At 41.7% G+C, this 14,399-nt stretch overlaps 1 long non-coding RNA gene across 2 annotated transcripts in view; it reads right to left on the bottom strand.

The window, feature by feature from the left end:
• LOC132532631 (uncharacterized) overlaps nucleotides 1-14,399 on the bottom strand; it is a 33,755-nt gene that overhangs the window by 6,564 nt on the left and 12,792 nt on the right. The gene's annotated exons all lie outside the window — the stretch shown is intronic.

Here is a 14,399-nt window from a genome sequence, read left to right as displayed (position 1 = left end):
CAATCCCCTTCATCCCCGGGTCCTCACTCCCAACCAAATAACAACAACAACAACAACAACCCTCTCAGGAGTTTGCTTGCTATGAGCTCCTAGGGCCACCATCTGTGCCATTCATTTTACATGGAGTGTTTTCTGATCCTGAAAGTAATACAATTTTAAAAATAGCAGTAATAACCAGGGGTCAGGGGACAACTCACTCAGTAGAGCGCACACTTTTCCGTGCCTGAGGATTTGAGTGCAAGCCCCCAGCCACCATATGCAGGCACTTGCACAGGGGAAATTTCGCAAGCGGTAGAGCAGTGCTGTGGTGTCTCTCATTCTCTCTGTCAATATCTCTCTCCTCCATCTCTCTCCCTCTCTGTTTCTTACCTACCCCTAGAGAGAGAGAGAGAGAGAGTATGTGTTTGTATGGGTGTGTGTTTGTTTGTGTGTGTGTGTGTGTGTGTGTAGAGAGAGAGAGAGAGGCTTCCAGGAGTAGTGGAATCATGCAAACACAGAGCCCCAGAAATAATCCTCACTGCAAAATAATGATAATAACCTTCCTAGGTATTCTTCAATATTTCTTATCTTTCTGTGAAGACTCCCAAAGTTACATGTATATAGTTGTATCCCCAATATTAGGGTCAGGATTCTTCCTGCCAAAACTCTGAAAGTGATTGAGAAATTCACAGACTCATATATGAATAAATATATGACCTACTTCTAAGTAGAGAGAAACCAAAATACCATTCCACTATGTGTGGTGCCCAGTATAGAGCCAGGAGCCTTAGTTATGCCAAGTCTTTCCTCAGGCATATAAGTTTTACTCTCTACCAGTTGAGCTATTTCCCCAGTTGCAGGAATTGGGGCTTTAAAAGTATGGCTTATCAATGAGTTATGGGGAGAAAGAGGTCATTCAGCTAAAGCTAGCTATGGTATGCATTCAAGAAATCAGCAGGAACTTTGAGAACCAGTTGTTAAATTTTTTGTGGCTTTGGTGAGAGTATTTACACCATAGAAATTGGCAGGTGCTACAAAGTGGGGCTCCACCCACCCCATCTCATCCCAGAAAGCTGGTTGAGCACAAAACTACTGTGAATATATGACCGTCAAATCGTAGGCAAAAGTTGTTTTTTTTTTTTTTTTTTTGAGCAAAATCTTCATGCCAACAGTGACCTTAAATTGCTCTGTTGCACAAAGCACCAGTCTCTGCCAGCAGCAGCCTGGGATCCCAGGAGAAAAGCTTGGGCTTTTCTTACCTGTAGCTGAGAATTTCCAATCACTTCTGGATCTTATGAGCTACCTCTGACCCTGAAGACACTGAAGAGTCAAAGAGGTTCCAGAGGGCTACAATTTGTACGCACACATATAATACCCACCTTGGGTTTGTAGATTTCTTTTCAAATTATTTACTTACTGTGAAAGAGGACGCTAGAGTGTGAGAGAGAAAGGAAAGATGAGAGCACTGCACAACTCTGGCATAAGGTGGTGCCAGACATTGTAACCTGTAACCCCTGAGGCCCCAGGCATGCAAGTCCTATACTCCAGCAGGCTGAACTACCCCTCTGGCCTTTGTAAACTTCATTTATTAAGGGCCAGGCTGTGGAACACTTGGGTAAGTGTGCATAGTACTAAGCACAAGTACCCGCACAAGGATTCGGATTCAAGACCTCTCTTGAATTGCAGCGGGGATACTTCACAAGCATCTATCTTTCTCTCTCCTCTGTCTCTCCTCCCCTTCAATTTCTCTCTGTCCTATCCAACAAAATGGCAAAAAAATATATTTTATCATGAACCCACCTCCCCCTCCAGCTTTGCACATTAATTAGATCAATGAATGGTTCTGATAGTAATCCAATAGTGAAAGAAGAACAGCCAAAATTTATTGCAAAATTCCCCAGGTCTCCACACATAACATTTCTTTGTGGATTTTTGCTGTCTTTTATTAGTTTTCCTATAATAAAATGTTTTCCTGGGTGACCTTCTCTTGTGCTCTGACACTAAGTACGGATGTACCTGGGTAACACTCAAATCAGGCTCTCATTTTCCCCCGAGCTCCAGACTCATATTTAACTTTCCCCCAAGATGTCTCCCATAAACTCTTCAGCGAGCATCTAATCTCTCAAAAGGTTATCAGTTCCTTCCACTCCTCTTCTCTTTATGGTTTCCCACCTCACGCCAATGGCTGATGTGTCAAATGGGCAGATCTACATCAGAGCCCTTTATTTCCCTATCCTCATTGCCACGCTGGTCTCTTTGTAGTTTCTAGAAAATGGCAGCCAGGCTCTATCTTAGGTGAACCTGCTATTTCATCTGCCTGGAAATTGATAACAGCAGTTTCCTCTCTCAGCTCCTCTAAGACCCCTTGTTACTGAGACCTTGGTGCTAAGTTACATCCCTCCCCCTTCACACTTTCCACTTCCTCCCTCATCTCACACCAACTACTAAGACACTATACATTACTGACTTTCCCATTTATTGTGCTCTCCCTTCCACTCAAGTACAAAATCCCCCGGGGCATGGATTAGTGTCCAATTTTATCACTGCTGTATCCCCAAGACTTAGCACTGTGCCAAGTACCTTCATAGTAGGGGCTCACTAAGTACTTGTTGAATGAATGCATGAAAATCTTTGTTTCTGCCACAGCATTCTATTTATTTTATTTTCAGGAGGAATAGAATGAAAGCTATATATATATATGGAGAGAGAGAGAGAGAGAAGACCACAGCACTGCTCAACTCTGATTTATGGTGGTACTGGAGACTGAACCTGGGACTTCAGAGCCTCAAGCATGAAAGTCATTTGCATAACCACCATGCTATCTCCCTAGCCCAAATATTTTATTTATTTTGGATAGAGACAGAAATTGAGAGGGAAGGGACTGACAGAGAGAGAGAAAGTACCTGCAGTGCTGTTTTACCACTGATAAAGCACTGCTTCACCTTTCTGCAGGTGGGGACCTGGGGCTTGAACCTGGGTCCTTGAACACTGTAATCTGTGTGCTCAACCAGATGCACCACCACCCAGACCCAGAGCATATAATTATAATTCTTCTAGTTTCATTAATTTCTACTGTGCCTGATTTACAAGTCAAAATTTTATAGTCTAGAGGTTTATTCTGATTGTGACTTAGTCTGTCTACTTGTTATGTCATGCTTCAGGGGTCAGTGCATTATCCACTGGCCGCCTCCCGGACCACAGTCCATCCATTTGTTATCTCTAGATATCACGTGTAGGTGAAGTCAAACAGTTTTGCCTTCATCTATTTGGTAGTATACTACCTTTTAGGCGCACTGACATTGTTGCAGATGGCAGGACTATATGTCTTTTTTATCGCTAAATAGTTTCCCATCATATCACATCATATTGTCTTTATCCATTCAGCGACCAATGAGCATTTAGATGATTTCCAGTTCATGCCTATGATGAATAATACTGAAATAGGGCCAGAGAGCTAGCTCACCAGCTAGGGTATGTGACTGCTCCAGGTCCAAGCCCCACTTGTCATTAGAGAGATGCGAATGCAAATGAGAACTACACTGAGATTCTACCTTACACCTGTGAGAAGAGCTCGCATCAGAAATCGGGGAATGGGAGTCTGGCAGTAGCGCAGTGGGTGAACTGCACATGGCGCAAAGAGAAGCGCAAGGACCAGCATAAGGATCCGGGTTGAGCCCCCAGCTGCCCACCTGCAGGGCCGTCGCTTCACAGGCGGTGAAGCAGGTCTTCAGGTGTCTATATTTCTCTCCCCCTCTCTGTCTTCCCCTCCTCTCTCCATTTCTCTCTGTCCTATCCAACAACAATGACATCAACAACAGTAATAACTATAACAATAAAACAACAAGGGCAACAAAAGGGAATAAATAAACATTTAAAAAATAAAACATCAATAAGAACTACAACAATAATTGGTCTGAGAGCTGACAAAGGCAAGAAACAAGTATTCGAGGGGAAGTAGAGGGTAAATTCAACTTGATCATAGCTATATTCACACAGGAAGAAACTTAGTGTACATACAGGCGTCAGCGCTATCTCTGATTTCAAGTGTTTACTGGGGGCCCTTGGAATACAAGCCCATGCATAAGAGGGGCTACTATATAGAGAGGTGATATGAAATATGGACATTTCTCTATGGACAATAGAGAAATCAGACGGACTAGGAAAGTGTTGGGCTTGACTCCAGAGATCAGGTTACAGTGTTAACTGGGGATGCATGAGGAAACAAGACACCAGCAGGGGTGAGGGAAGGGACCCAGTCTGGTCCTCTCATCATTCTGGAACAAGGTGTGTGTGTGTGTGTGTGTGTGTGTGTGTGTGTGTGTGTGTGTGTGTGTGTGTGTGTGTGTGATGGAGGAGGATACATTTTTGTGTGTGTCTATGAGATCTACTATGTAATTTACATGTGGTCTTTCTTTTCTTTCTTCATTTTTTTCTTCCCTCCCTTTTTTTTTTTTTAGATTGCTTTCTTTTTTTTTTTTTTTTTTATTATTATTATTATTTTTATTTTATTTTAGGAGGGGTACAACTCCACACAATTCCCACCGCCCAATCTCCATATCCCACCCCCTCCCCCGATAGCTTTCCCATTCTCTATCCCTATGGGAGCATGGACCCAGGGTCATTGAGGGTTGCAGAAGGTAGAAGGTCTGGCTTCTGTAATTGCTTCCTCGCTGAACATGGGCGTTGACTGGTCGGTCCATACTCCCAGTCTGCCTCTCTCTTTCCCTAGTAGGATGGGTCTCTGGGGAAGCTGAGCTCCAGGACACATTGGTGGTGTCTTCAATCCAGGGAAGTCTGGCCGGCATCCTGATGACACCTGGAACCTGGTGACTAAAAAGAGAGTTAACATACAAAGCCAAACAAATTGTTGAGCAATCATGGACCCAAAGCTTGGAAAGTGGAGAGGAAGTATTAGGGAGGTACTCACTGCAAACTCTAGTATACTTCTGCTTTCTTACTTTGGTGCCATACTCCAAACTCAATTTCTGCTTTGCGTTTCTACTTTTATTTTTTTTTACATGCATAACATTCCCCAGATTCCCATTTAGCAATACAACCCCCACTATTTCATTCATCATTTTTCATGGACCTGTATTCTCCCCACCCACCCACCCACCCCAGAGTCTTTTACTTTGGTGTAATACTCCAATTCCATTTCAGGTTCGACTTGTGTTTTCTTTTCTAATCTTGTTTTTCAACTTCGGCCTGAGAGTGAGATCATCCCATATTCATCCTTCTGTTTCTGACTTATTTCACTCAACATGATTTTTTCAAGGTCCATCCAAGATCGGCTGAAAACGGTGAAGTCACCGTTTTTTACAGCTGAGTAGTATTCCATTGTGTATATATACCACAACTTGCTCAGCCACTCATCTGTTGTTGGACACCTGGGTTGCTTCCAGGTTTTGGCTATTACAAATTGTGCTGCCAAGAACATATGTGTACACAGATCTTTTTGGATGGATGTGTTGGGTTCCTTAGGATATATCCCCAGGAGGGGAATTGCAGGGTCATAGGGTAGGTCCATTTCTAGCCTTCTGAGAGTTCTCCAGACTGTTCTCCACAGAGGTTGGACCAATTGACATTCCCACCAGCAGTGCAGGAGGGTTCCTTTGACCCCACACCCTCTCCAGCATTTGCTGCTGTTACCTTTTCTAATGTGTGACATTCTCACAGGAGTGAAGTGATATCTCATTGTTGTCTTGATTTGCATTTCTCTGATAATAAGAGACTTGGAGCATTTTTTCATGTGTTTCTCAGCCTTTTGGATCTCTTCTGTGGTGAATATTCTGTCCAATTCCTCCCCCCATTTTTGGATGGGGTTATTTGTTGTCTTGTTGTTGAGTCTGGCAAGCTCTTTATATATGTTGGTTATTAAACTCTTATCTGATGTATGGCATGTAAAGATCTTCTCCCATTCTGTGAGGGGTCTCTTGATTTGGGTAGTGGTTTCTTTTAGATTGCTTTCTTTATTCGGGAATAACTATAGAACTTCTCAACTCTGACACCTATAGTGGTGCTAGGGATTGAACCTTTGGCCTTTGAGGTCTCGAGCATATAAATTACTGCTTTAACAGACTGAGCTATCTCCCTGGACCCAAGATCCACATTATTTATTTCATGTAAGTTGTAAGATCTAAAAAGGGGGAGTAAGACCAACAACCATTCTGGTATATGCTGGGTAAGGGACTAAAGCTGGAAACTCTGGCAAGAACTTTCTGTGCTCTACACCTAAACTTTGTCAGCTCAATTTCTTAGAATTTTCCTTCATGTGTAGTTCTAGGATAACATGACAGACATTGGGCAAGAGAGTGGGAAGGGCAACTTGAAGCCCTGCAGCATATTTTCTTTTGTTTTGTTTTATTTTATTATAGCTTCTTTTGTTTGCTGGGAAGGTCGGTGCAGGGCACAGATGCTGTGCAGCTTGCTCATGTGGATGTTGGCCTTCTGGCTCATCCCGTTGAAGAGTTGCTGACACGTCACTTCTTCATTCCCCCAGGACCTCTGCTTACAGGGAGTCCAGCTCCTGGCCTGGTGCACACTTAGCCCTATGACACAGAACATCGAGGCTGTAGGTGGGAAGCTTTGAGAGACCAGTCAGGTTCCAGCTCATCACCTAACTCCTGGCTTGTCTTTGCCTCTCTTACTGTTCATCTGTCTTGCCTCCCCAACTGTCTGCACTTCTGGCTTGAGGAAAGAGCAGAAAAGCAGTGTTACCTTGAAGGTGCTGGTGATGGTGGCATTCCCAGCTAAGCTCACACATGACCATGTTTGAGCCCCGACTCCCCACCTGTAAGGGAAGCTACATGAGCAGTGGAGCAGGTCTGCAGGAGTCTCCCTCCTTCTCTGTCTTCCCCTTTCTTTTCATTTTCTCTCTGTTCTATCTAATGAAAAAAAAAAAAGTAAAAATGGCCACCACCAGGAGTGGTGGATTTGTTGTGAAGGCTTGAGTCCCAGCAAGAATCCTGGCGGCAATTAAAAAAAAAAAAGAAAAAACATCTTACATGGACTTCTCTTTTTTAAACATTTTATTTATTTATTGGATACATATGGATAAAAATCAAGAGATAAGGGGGAAAGGGGGAAATGGAGAAAGAAAGACACCTGCAGCATAGCTTCACCATTCATGAGGCTTTCCCCCTGCAGGTGAGGACTGGGGGGCTTGAACCTGGATCCTTGCACATGGTGACAGCTTCACTCAGCCAGGCATACCACCATCCAGGCAATTTACACTGACTTCTTAACAAGTTCTCACCATCCTATGCATCAAATTCCTAATCAGCTAACTAAACACGCAGATAAATATTTTATAGGGCACAAGGGATAATGTTTTACTCTACTTTTTAAAAAGATGTATTTTATTATCACATACAAGAGTTTTACATGAGACTGAGACAAGACAGAGCATATTTATTTGTTAAAATTTGTTTATTTTTATTATGAGAGACAGAATGAAAGGGGGAGAGAGCAGTGCTCAGCTCTAGTTTAAAAAGATGCTAGGGATTGAATTTGGGATCTCTGAGGCCTCAGGCATGCAAGTTGTAGCTTTTAACCAGCTGAGCTAGCTCCATGGCCCTGTGCTTGTTTGGACAGAATCATTATTTTTAAAGTTTCTTGTTGATTCAATATTGTTTTACAATATTACATGATTTAGAAATGTAGCTTTGCAACTTTCTATGTGCATACTGGTCACCACACCCACCACCAAACTTCTAGTGCCTAACATAGCAAGGAGTACTTACTATTAGATACGTCCGTATGTCACTACCCTATAAAAATCTGAAAGACTACCTAAAGTGTTCAGAGTCATCATACATTCCCTTACCTGTTTCGTTATATATTTTACCATGTTATCCTCCAAAGGTACACATTAAATATGTCATTACTTGTTTATCAGCATTAATTCTATTCATTGTTCTCTTTCCAGAGCTTAGAACACAAGTTGCTCATGGCAGAAATTTTAAAAATAATAATAATAGGGGAGGGGTAGATAGCATAATGGTTTCGCAAAGAGCCTCTCATAGCTGAGGCTCCAAAGTCCCAGGTTCAGTCCTCTGCACCACCATAAACCAGAGCTGAGCAGTGGTCTGGTAAAAAATAAATAAAATAATAATAATAGTGGCTGAATAGATATACTTAAAATCTTTTATTTTTGTCTGTTTATTTGATTTATTCTTACTTCATTCAGAAGTCAACATATTTCCAAAAAATAAAATCAGCTACAATGGTTTCTACAACAAGTGTTTTGAATGCAAATCTCAGAAGGTTTTGAATGCAAACTGTGTTTATTTGTGAAAATCAATCAGTGAAAAGACAAAGCATTTTACTCATTAGCTAAAATTACTTTTCTCAATAAATGAAATTTAAAAGTTCGTCCCCAACCAAAGCATATCTTTTGTTGTATCATACTATTCATGTCACCAAAAAATTCCTTAGGACTTATTTCCTTAGGACTAAATACTGAGTGATTGTAAGAAAATGCATTTCATCCCACAATGACATTAGGTCCATACCCCCAGAGGGATAAAGAATAGGAAAGCTATCAGGGGAGGGGATGGGATATGGAGATCTGGTGGTGGGAATTGTGTGGAGTTGTACCCCTCTTGTCCTATGGTTTTGTTAATGTTTTCTTTTTTAAGTAAATAAAAAAAATGCATTTCAGTACTCTGATACAAATTGAGCTTCATGCACTAATGGATCTGAGGAAAGCTCAAATGGTGCTACCTCTAAAGGAAGAAAGTAGTCCACGTGCTCATAGCAGCACAATTCATAAGAGCTAAAACCTGGAAGGAACCCAGGTGCCTAACAACAGATGAGTGGCTGAGAAAGCTGTGGTATATATATATACAATGGAATACTTTGCAGCTATTAAGAACGATGAACCCACCTTCTCTGACCCATCTTGGATGGAGCTAGAAGGAATTATGTTAAGTGAGCTAAGTCAGAAAGATAAAGATGAGTATGGGATGATCCCACTCATCAACAGCAGTTGAGAAAGAAGAACAGAAAGGGAAACTAAAAGCAGGATCTGATTAAATCGAGAGTAGGGCACCAAAGTAAAAACCCTGTGGTGAGGGGGAGGGTGGATATTCAGCTTCCTGGGGTGGTGGGGGGGAGGGGGGATGGGACACAGTCTTTTGGTGGCAGGAATGGTGTTTTTGTGCACTCCTATTAAAGTGTATACGTATAAACCACTATTTAATCAATATGAGAGGGGAAAAATTGATCATATGTCTACAACTTCTTAAAATACAGACTGAGTCTTTTTAATACATAGGTTGTCTTTGATATGTTGACTCTCTCAAAAGTCTAGACCAGGTAGAACAGAAGCAACTGGTGGCACAGCTATATATAAGATGCTGGGTATTATACAGCAAACCTTAACAAAGGGACTTTTCAATGTTAACCCAATTACCAAATAATATAATATTTGATATTACATAGATGATAACAATAACAATCCATTGTCTTCTTGAACCCTAAGACAGCAGGAACCTCACATTTCCACAATAGAGCCTCTATTTCTCCCAGACCTGGAACCTTAGGGTGGGGCCCACTTCCCTGCATGCTTCTCTCAATGCATATCAAATAATATTGCATTCGCCGATCACAACCTAATCAACACAATGAGTGCCATCCTAGCATGCTTCACTTCAGACTGTGTCCAGAGACTTCAGTTGTGGAATGGCAGCCCTTCAGCTTCATTATTTGGGTGAGGCCTTTCCTTTCATAGTATTCTCTAATTCCATTCCAGGTGGTCCACTCCCCAATAAAGTCCCAAACCTAGATACAGACCAGGTCCCCTGAGACAGATCATATGTTCACATGTGTCCATAAACCAGGGGAAAATATATACCTGAAAGCAGTACATAAGAGTCTGCAGTGAGTACCCCCCAACACTTCATCTGCACAATTCCAGCCGTTAGGTCCATGATTGGTCAACAATTTGTTTGGCTTTGTATGTTTACTCTCTTTTCAGTCACCAGGTTCCGGATGCCAGCATGATGCTGACCAGACTTCCCTGGACTGAAGACCCCACCAATATGTCCTGGAGCCCTGCTCCCCCAGAGCCCTTCCCCACTAGGGAGAGAGACAGACTGGGAGTATGGATCAACCAGTCAACGCCCATGTTCAGTGGGGAAGCAATTACAGAAGCCAGACCTTCCACCTTCTGCATCCCACAATGACCCTGGGTCCATGCTCCCAGAGGGCTAGAGAATGGGAAAGCTATCAGGGGAGGGGATGGCAGATGGAGATCGGGTGGTGGGAACTGTGTGGAGTTGTACCCCTCCTATCATATGGTTTGGTTAATGTCTCCTTTCTTAAAAAAGTAAATAAATGAAAGATGATTGTATCGAAAGAAAAAAAAAGAAATTAGTCTACGAGTTATTTCCTACCAAGAAAATACAGAATTAGAAGATAGTTTCCATCATACTAAAACAAGATAACTCTTTAAAACAAATGTCTATTTTTAACCTCTGACCATTTCAAATGAAAGATATTTCTGAATCAAAATGTCTTTTTCCAAGTCTACAATGGAATAATTCTACTAGTATTTGCCTAGTAATAGATTTTAATTTTCATTAGTCATTCTTGCTGCTCCTTTTACACAGTAGACAGATGCTTGCCCATCTTTTCTTTCTTTTATAATCCTATGTCGCTAGACTTTCCCTGGTTACATTATTTTCTGTACCAGAAATCCTATTTTAAAAACTTGCCTTCAGTGTGGATCAACAATGGTAGGGTATGTTCCATTCTTCGAAGGGAGGTTGCAAGCATCCTCTACCTACTACCCAAGGAAGATGGGTCCTGAAATTAGTGCAGCCTGGCTTGTTCCTAGCCATGACCACAGAATGCGAGCTCAGACCTACAGAGATGCAGAGGTTACATAGGGCCCTACATCAAATCAATGGGGTTTACAATTAACACTATTTATATACTTTCCCTATATTTAGGAGCTACTCTCTTCCCAGCTTTCTAGTCCTTTTTCCAACTATGACACCATCTCCCCAAACAATAACCTGGGTCCACTTATAACCTGCGTATAAGATGTCAGGCGAAAACAAACACTAGTGAAGTCATGGGCCCCTTGGAATATACCTAAAATAGACCTACTAGCTTTTTTCAAAATGAAACCCCAAATCTTCATCTGCAATATTCTTGCTTTTAGTTTCATGATTAGTCAACAATTTGTTCTGCTTTCTATCTTAACTTGTTCAGCCACCAGTTTCCAGATGCTACCATGATGCCAACCTGACTTCACTGGGCAGAGGACCCCACCATGTGTCTTGGATTCCCACCTCCCCAGAGCTCTACCCCACTAGGAAAAGAGAGAGACAGGCTGGGAGTATGGATCAACCTGCCAACGCTGCCAGTGTTCAGCAGAGAAGCAATTACAGAAGCCAGAAATTCTGCCTTCTGCACCCCATAATGATCCTGGGTCCATACTCCCAGAGGGATAAAGAATAGGGAAGCTATCAAGGGAGGGGATTGGATATGAAGCTCTGGGGGTGGGCATTGTGTGGAAATGTACCCCTCTTATCCTATAGTCTTGTCAATATTTTCATTATATAAATAAAAAATTTTAAAAACCCCAAACAACCAAAACTCAGTATCTTCTTATTATGACCAAATCCTCACATAACATCAGCTCCCTCCTCACCATAGCTTTATTCATTCAATTGCTGAATCAAAAGGTATTGATCAGCTCCTGCATTCCAGAGGTCATTGTCTTAGATGGCTCATTAACTTTGCACCCTTGGCCTGAAGCAGTAAGCCTGGCCCCGCCTGTTTTCCTGAACATTTTTCGTCAGACCATTTGGGGAGTAACATTTCCTGCTGCTATTCCTACAATTCTCCACCACTGATTTCTATTTGTCCTTGCTTAAGTGCTCTTCCTTCCCATTTTTATTCCTGTGCCCTTTTAAAGTCTGAGTGCATCAGAGGATTTCCTGTGCGGAGCTCTGGCTTTAGCCCTTCCCTTCCTTTGGCTTCTGCAGGAGAATCGCGTATAATTCAGATGAAAAGTGACAGTTCTGTGCACATCCCAAGCCACTTGAGACTTCCTTTATTCTAAAGTTTCTGACTGTGACATCTGTCCCATCATCTCTCCTCTGATATTTGAGAAATATTCCAAAGCCTTCCCTAAAGTCTATATGGCATGTTTTAATTTTAAAGTTTTCCCCATCCTTGTAGACTGTAAGCTTAGAAAGCGATTTTTGGATCCAGGCAGATCTGATTCCTGGCTCTACCATTTGTTGGCAATTGCAACATCATCAAGTTATCAAATTTCCTCGTACCTAAGTTTCTTCATCTGTACAAAAGAGGATTACTCTAAAGGTTGTATTTTCCAAAGATGGGCACACCCATAGATGCATATCAATGTCTGATGCACTCCATATGCTTTTCTTACAATGTGATTTTGACACCCCCTATCTGGGCAGACAGAAAATGCTAAACAAGTCCTGATACTTAAGCCGGAAAAGGCAACACAGCTGCTGCCTGGCTCTCCCTTTGGACACGTGCTTTTGGTGTGGGCTTGTCAGACTTAGCAAGTAAAAAATCCAAAGTACCAGACTCAGTAAGACAACCCACTTGGGTAGTATGTTTCCTGTATCTCAGCATGACCCAGCTTCAAGCCAGTCCCTGCTGCCCTGAAGGAAGATTTGGTGGTGTGGTCACTGCCTCTCTGTCATTGTCTCTGTCTTAAAAAAAAAAAAATTAATTCTTTTTTTATTAGTTATTTAATAGTGATTTACAAAATTATAAGATAATAGAAGTATAATTTCCCATCATGAGTTCTATACACTCATCCATTCCCCTCCATTGGAAACTGAAATGGGCAAAGGATATGAACAGAATATTCACCACAGGAGAGATTCAAAAGGCCAACAAACATGTGAAATAAATGTTCCAAGTCACTGAATGTCAGAGAAATGCAAATGAAGACAACAATGAGATACCACTTCACTCCTGTGAGATGTCATACATCAGAAAAGGGAACAGCAGCAAATGCTGGAGAGGATGTGGGGTCAAAGATGTTTTTCTAGGGGCCATGACTTTAGTAATCTTTTCTTGACAGCTAACATGAAGGTGGACTGGAAATATTGGTGTCAGAGCTGAGAATAGAACTTGAAAGTTAGATTAGGGCAGAGTGGCTCTCAAACAGATAGATAGATAGATAGATAGATAGATAGATAGATAGATAGATAGATAGATAGATATGGATAGATGTATATAAATATAGATGCAATTAACTGTTTGCCACATCGATGTGGGGCCCATTTATATTTATATTCAGCATAGAGACCTGGATAACCTTCAATTCCCTGTCAGTCTGAGCTCACACTCCATGGTCACAGCTAGGAATATTACTGGCTGCACTCATTACAGGACTAGTCTTCCTCAAGAGGCAGAATAAGATGACCCAGCCTCCCCTCAGACAGTCCTCATCATATCTAGTTTATAGTGAGAGTAAGGTCCTGGAGAGGCTTACAAAAAAGCTTATGACTGCATTCCTAATGGAACTGACCAATGATGGTTAAAGAGAGGGATAAGTTAGTGTCTCTGTCTTTCTATATTTAAAAAGTTAGCCTAAAGCAGTGAAATCCTAGTAACAACAATAGCAATAACAACAAAATACAAGGTACCCAGTTAAACTTAAATTTAAATTCCAGAAAATAAAACATCTTTTAAGTTCAAATATTTCCCAAAAACTGCCTAAGGCAGCCTTAGACAAAAAAGTCTAAAGCTATTTCTCTAAAATTTAATTTTAATCCAGTGCTTTATATGTTATTTATTTTTTAAATTATCTTTATTTATTGGATAGAGACAGCCAGAAATAAAGAGGGTAGGGGGTGATAGATAGAGAGAGAGAAACAGAGAGATACCTACAGCACTGCTTCACCACTCAGAAAGCTTTCCCTCTGCAGGTAGGGACTGGGTCCTTGATCATTGTAATGTGTGCACTCAACCAGGTGCACCACCACCCCATCCCGTTTCTTATATTTTATATGAGAACTTCTCTTTGGAACTGAGAGCCATCTTGTAAAATGTTTGGTTTCTTTGGTGCAATACTCCAAACCCAGGACCAAAGCTAGAGGTGATAGCTTTTGGCAGAAAATTGAGAAATTTCTGACTGTAAACCCCATAGATTTAATGTGATCTGGGGCCCATAATCAGCTTAGGAGTCTGTGTGACCTCTGCATCCCTCTAGATCTGAGCTCACAGTCTGCGGTCATGAGTAGGAACATTCCATGAGGCCCCAATATCAGGACCCATCTTCCTCAGGTGTAGCACAGAGTATGTTGTCCAGCCTCTCTTTGGAGGATGAAACTTCTCTACCATTGTTGATCCAAGTTGAAGGCAAGGTCCTATGGGGGCCCACAAAGGGGTCTATTGTGTTGTTCCTGATAGAGATG

This window comes from Erinaceus europaeus, chromosome 14 (assembly GCF_950295315.1).
Source record: "Erinaceus europaeus chromosome 14, mEriEur2.1, whole genome shotgun sequence".
NCBI lineage: Eukaryota > Metazoa > Chordata > Mammalia > Eulipotyphla > Erinaceidae > Erinaceus > Erinaceus europaeus.
This window is presented reverse-complemented; position numbering and strand designations above follow the sequence as displayed.